The following is a 6,729-nucleotide window of genomic DNA, read 5'->3' on the forward strand; positions in this document are numbered from 1 at the left end:
AATAGTAGCATGCACAGCTACCAAACCTCTTTACATTCAATGCTGCATTGAATGTAAGCATGGCTTGTTATAGTGCAATGCCATAATAGTAATGGCTAAAAGCTGGGTTGTCGAGTCTGACATGAGGTTATGTCAAGTGCATTTGAGTATGACGGTTCATCATAACTGGATCTTCTAGAATAACGGTGGAATGATAAAGCTGAGCCGAACACATATGCTAATGTCTCCATTTGTTGATATAAAACCTTTTGAGTGATTGGATCGGGGAGGCTTGCCGATGAGCTGAGTTGAACCGATTATGTAAAGGTGTAGACATTCTCCAAGTGTAAAACAACTGTGTTTGAGAGTTTGATAGGACATCATTTGGATACGAGCCGAACTGAAGATGCCTAGAAAAGATGATCTCTTGACTTTTAAGGAACTTTTGATGTCGGTTCGAATCGTCTAGTGTGACCTGAAGGTCGGTGCCGAACCCAAGTATGAGCACTATTGTATTACTGATCTGGCATGATGATATGGACAACTTGGTCTAACCAAGTTGACCGTTGAGAAGTTAGAACAGAAAGTAGGGCCCGATGTGCCACGTGTTGGATTCCGATTGGTTATTGAATCCATGTGGATTTTTCCACAAACAAAAGTCCTCCAACTTCTTATCTGAGCATATAGGAACTTGCTCCAACTTCTTATCTGAGCATATAGGAACTTGGATTGGAAGTTGAAAATTTCATTCATAGAAGCAGATGTTGAAGCCGAGCTGATCTCTGCTTTTGAATCTTGATGGGATCGGTATCTCACCTACCCGGACACGTAACAGTGCGTGGTTAGTCGAGGTTCCTCGGGAAGGTACAATGATACTATCATCATGAGTCCCTTCAGTTATGAATTTTAAATCATGGACTCGTGGCAAGATCTGAGATACGGTCTAGATCAAAACAATCCAGAAGTATAAAAGGCCATTTTTCTTCTTCTCTTTCTCATTTCTGCATTTTCTATCAAACTCTAAGCTTTCTCAGTTCTCTTGAATCCAAAACTCTCTCTGCATGTGGCGACTGTGCTAATCCATTTTGAGATTCCGGCGAGACACAGTGGTAGGCGTGATGGTCATGTGAGCGGGAAGGGAGATTCAGTGGTCAGAGGAAAAAAAATCAGTAAGTGATTTCCCCTTCCTCTAAGCTTTTGCTGTTTTTTGGGTTTTATGGGTGTGTTTTTGAGAGGTCTTGGTTTGGAGCACTTTTCAATTCAAAAGTAAGAAATTTTTAGATAAAAAGTGTTCTTGAGAGATGTCTTCCGAATTGAGTGCTCGGCTCGGGAAAAGCTTTCGCTGGAGAAAGTGAGACAGAGTCGTCCATGACTCCACCTGGAGGTCTGATTGACTGGGAACAGATGTCCCATGACCTAGACGAAGTCGGATTGGTGGAGAGGCGCCCTGGTGGGGTACGCCGACCACGTGGGGGTGAAGATGTCCCCATAGAGGATATGGGCTCGGATCCTGAGCAAGAGGAGATTGCTCATGGGTCCAAGCGCGAAGCAAGTGATGATGGAGAACAGGAAAAGATGTCGAGTCGAGCTCGAGCGCTACGTTGAGGATTACTCCGGGGTCCGTGGGACGAGATCGGGATCACGAAGCCTCGAGTTTGGCTCGGGAAGTACAAGGGAGTCCGATCAACCTGGACTTTTATGAAGAGTTGGCGTGGAAGGCCGATCAAATAAAAAACGAGATGACTAAATGGGAATTGAAAGATTTGAGGTTCAGATACTTTTTGCCTGATTCCATACTGACTCGGTTGCCAATAGGGGATGAAAAGCCGAGCCGACCTCCAAAAGGATGGGTTACCATGTATTTGGAAATGTTCGAAAATGGAGTTCGGCTTCTCTTCCATCCATTTTTGCAAGACTGGTTGGCTATGATCAGCATTGTGCTACATCAGTTGAATCTGAACGTGTATAGGATTATGTTGTCTATGCATATCCTATGGCACAAAGTTCACAACTGTATGCCGGACAATGATATGCTTTCTACTCACTAAGATCGAAGCAAAAGACTAAACTCGGCTTCTATAACCTTCAAGCATATTTCGGTGAACTATTCATTAAGAATCCCTCCTCCTAGAAGACTTAGAAGAAAAAATACTTCTTCTTTATAGGGATTGAGAATTTTTCGATTCGAACAACCCTCCATCAGCTCAGATTGTTAGTGCATTTAGGAGACCAGGTGGGCATCTGAAGCTTTAGAAAAGCCGAACTAAAAATGCCTTGCAATTTTTTTTGGTTCAATTCAGTTTAGACTATTTATGTTCTTTTTTGCAGTCACTTAGGGTAAGTACAAGCTCAGAGACGAACTTCAAGATCAGCTCTACACAGTAAGAGGCCAGCCTTTATAATACCTTTCCACAAAGTACCTCCTCAGCCTCGAACAGATCGGATCAAGTGGGATTTCTAGTTTGTGCTAAGGAGAGATCCCTAATTTAACAAAGAGATGAACGCCGCCGAGCTTAAAGCTAAGGCCCAGACCAAAACCGAGCCTCGAAAAGATCCAATTCCACCACAGACTAAAGAGCTATCTATGCCAAGCTCGGCTCGACTAAGAGAGAAGAGAAAAAGTCCTGAAGTGGTGGTTCAAGAACAAAAGAAAGCCCGAACCGGCCACAAAGATATGGTGGTGATACGTCTGGCTTGGCTTCGGAGCCTATGAAGAATATCCTGAAGGTGGACGCTTCCATCGAATCGTTTGTGATCGGCTTTAAGCGTGTCGTCACACCAAAGGTCGTGGACAGCTTTTGGGTTGGAAAGGAAGAGCCAACCTTCTCCAGCATGGCTCTTCAAACTTCCAGACATGCCATGGTAGTAAGTATTTCGCCAATCTCTTGATTTTTATTTTTTGAAGTTATTTTGAGATTGGCTCTAACTAATATCCTTCCTTGCAGCTCACCCTAAGACAGTTTGAGGTAGCTCAGATCGCCGTGAATATTGAGGAGAGACTAAAGAAGAACATGGAAAACCTCCTAGATCTGAGGGGCAGGCTTTCTGATGCCGAGCAGAAGGCCAAGGAAGAGCATGAAAGGGCCACCACTTTGCAGGTTCAGTTGACCAAGCAGGGAGAAGAGACGGCTCAGGTCAGCAAAGAACTAGCGACCTCGGAGATAGTGGCCGATCTAGGAGCGTGCGAATGAACTCCAGCACAAACTTACGGAGGTCAAGCAGAGGGCTATAGAGGCTCATCGTCAAGCTCAGTCTGGGGGAATAGAAGCGTTGGCTAAGGCTCAGTTTGAAGGATACTAGGAGCTCTTGGGGGTGATCAGTTCCAAGCGACAGAATTGTGACTTGTCCTTTGTGGTCGAATCAGACGACGAGGATGAGGTCCAGGATGGTCAGACACTTCAGTAAGAGGAGCTTCCTTTGCTTGATCAACTTCCCAAGGAAAAAGACCTTTGGGGTATGTTAGGTTTTTGAAGGAAACACTTAGGGTTTTCTGTGTATTGGGAGTGTGTAGGGATAGAAGTCCCCACTGTTTGCTTCAAAAGATATGAATCATATTGAGAGTGAAAAAAGTGTTCATCCATTTCATAGGTTTAAGGAATATCAGGTCGAACAGTCCTCGATCCCATCTACATTGGTTTACTGATAATAAATCTTGAGGTGTTCAGCATTTCAGTTATGCTTGAGAGGTTTCCCTGCCAGGATAGCCAAGTTGTAAGTTCCAAGCTTGACTACACCTGTGACTCTATAGGTGCCATCTCAATTCGGATCAAATGAACTTTCCTTGATGGCTAAACTGTTCTTCTTCATGACTAGATCGTCTGGTTTGAAGCTTTTTGGTTTGACCCTTTTATTATAGTATTTGGCTACCTTTTGTTGATAGGCGACTCGACACAGGTCAGCTTCAGCTTTTCTAATTTCTTCAATTGTGTCCAAGCTGAACTTGAGCTCGGTAACGTTCATTTGAAGACTATACACGATGGTTCGGAATGAAGAAGCCTCCATTTCAATCCAGACAATAACATCGACTCCAAATGTAAGTGCATAAGGTGTTGCCTTCGTAGAAATACGATAGAAAGTCCGGTATAACCACAACACTTCTAGTAAGAGTTTAGGCCAGTTACCCTTAGCACCATCAAGTTTGGATTTCAATGTTTTCTTGATAATCTTGTTGATGGCTTCAACTTGTCCATTCGATTATGGATGATAAGGAGCAGCAAAGTGTAGTTTGATGTTCAGACGTGAACAAAAATTTTTGAACTTCTTACAGTTGAACTGTTTGCCATGATCAGCAACGATGGTGTGTAGCATGCCGAACTGACATATGATGTTCTTCCACACAAAGTTTTTCAACCGTTCAGTTGCAGTGGTGGCTAGTGATTCAGCCTCGGCCTATTTGGTGAAGTAGTCAACTGTTACTATGGCCATTATGACATGTCCTTTTGCCATAGGTATAGGGTAATCAGATCAAGTCTCCACTATATGAATAGTTAGGGACTTAAAATTGAGGTCAGCAATTGGGGTGGCTAGTGATCAAGTCCCCACTATGGCGAATTGTTGACATTTGATGTAAGCCTTGGAGAGATGAGCGGCATCTTTGTTTATCGTGGGCCAAAAATAGCCCTGCCTAACGATTTTGTAAATAAGGGCTCTTCCACTTGAATGATTTCCACATATGCTCTGATGGATCTCCTTCAGCACGTCTTGACATTTTTTGGGTACGTGTTATGCATCGTAAGTAAGGTAGTGAAAAGCTTCGTTTGTATAGCTAGCCATCGATGATGCTAAACTGAGCTGAACAAGCCTTGTCTTTTACCGAGGGAAGAATTTCGGAGATCAGATAGTCATTTATTGGAGTCATCCAATTCGGCTCGGTACATGTTTGCATGGCAGCTGTTTCTTCTTCAGTTGTGCTAGGTGTCCAGAATTTCCACTGGGACATTCCTATCTGATGTAGTATATGTGGCAGAAGCCAGACGTGCGAGGGCATCAACTCTGGCATTTTTTACTCTGGGAATTTGGGAGATCTTATATTCTTTAAATCCTTATAGTAAAGACTTAGTTTTTTCAAGATAAGCCGTCATTTTTGACTATTGAGCTTCGTATTCTTCCAGGATCTGATTGACAATGAGTTGGGAGTCACTGAAGATGTTCAGTTTTGTCGCTCCTAACTCCTTTTCCAACCTGAGGCCAGCAATGAGTGTCTCATACTTTGCTTCGTTGTTGGATGCTTTGAAACAAAGAGCATATTCCACAACGGCTTTGAAAAAGAGGAGGCACCGGTCAGTTGACTTCGATATGAACTGATTCAGAGCAACAACTCTTCCAGTTAGGCTCTGGATTCCTTGCGCGTTTTCTGGGATTTTATGTCAATCAAGGCTTGGATATTCTCTGGGTTAGCCTCGATCCCCCTTTGGCTGACCATGTATCCAAAGAATTTGTCTGAGCAAATCCCGAAGACACACTTTGATACTCTTTGGTACTCTTTGAAGACTCCGAATATATCTGAGAGGTCCCTCACGTGATCGTCAACCTTGATGCTTTTGACAAATATGTCATCCACATAGACCTTTACGGATTTGCCTATGGAAGATCTGAACATCTGATTGACTAACCTCTGATAGGTGGCTCCAACATTTTTTAGCCCAAAGGGCATGACTTAGTAACAGTATATATTTCGGTCGGTTATGAAGAAGGTGTCATCTTGGTTAGGCTTATGCAAGCGAATCTGATTGTATCCAGAATAAGCGTCCATGAAACTAAGGAGGTTTTGCCCAGTCGTGGCATCGACTAGCTGATCTATTTTTGGCAGAGGGAAAATATTCTTAGGACATGCTTTATTCAGATCGGTGAAGTCTACGCACATCCTCCACTTCCCATTGTTCTTCTTTACCATGACCACGTTAGTGAGCCAATTTGGGTAGTTCACCTCCCAGATGAACCCATTATTTTGTAGTTTGGTCACCTCTTTAGCCATGGTGGCATATTGTACAAGGTCATAGGACTTCCTCTTCTGGCAGACGGGTTTGCACCTAGGATCAATTTTCAACCTATAGGTGATCACGTTTGACGAGATGTCTGACATGTCATCGTAAGACCAAGCGAACACCTCTACGTTTACGCGGAGGAAGGCAAGTATGGCTAACCGTTGAGCATGGGTGAGCTGAGTCCCCACTTGGATGAGCCGATTCGGTTTGTCCTCTGAGATTTGGACTTCTTCCCAATTTTCGACTAGAAGAAGTCAGGAAGGTGAGTTCAGATCGGCAGCGAAGTCAAATATTTCAGCTCTCGGCCATTTACCAACATCTGCTATAGAGTCAAGTTCTTAGGAGTCTGGCAATTGACCCTTCTATCTTATTGATATAAAACCTTTTGAGTGATCAGATCGGGGAGGCTTGCAGATGAGCTGAGCTGAACCGATCATGTAAAGGTGTAGACATTCTCCAAGTGTAAAACAGCTGTGTTTGGAGAGTTTGATAGGACAACATTTGGATTCGAGCAAAACTGAAGATGCCTAGAAAAGATGATCTCTTGACTTTTGAGGAACTTTTGATGTCGGTTCGGATCGTCTAGTGTGACCTGAAGGTCAGTGATGAACCCAAGTATGTGCATTTTTGTATTGCTGAGCTGGCATGATGATATGGACAACTTGGTCTGACCAAGTTGACCGTTGAAAAGTCAGAATAGAAAGTGGGGCCTTATGTGCCACATGTTGGATTCCGATTAGTTGTTGAATCCATGTGGATTTATCCA

Source organism: Dryas octopetala, chromosome 3 (assembly GCF_963921425.1).
Source record: "Dryas octopetala chromosome 3, drDryOcto1.1, whole genome shotgun sequence".
Classification (NCBI taxonomy): domain Eukaryota; kingdom Viridiplantae; phylum Streptophyta; class Magnoliopsida; order Rosales; family Rosaceae; genus Dryas; species Dryas octopetala.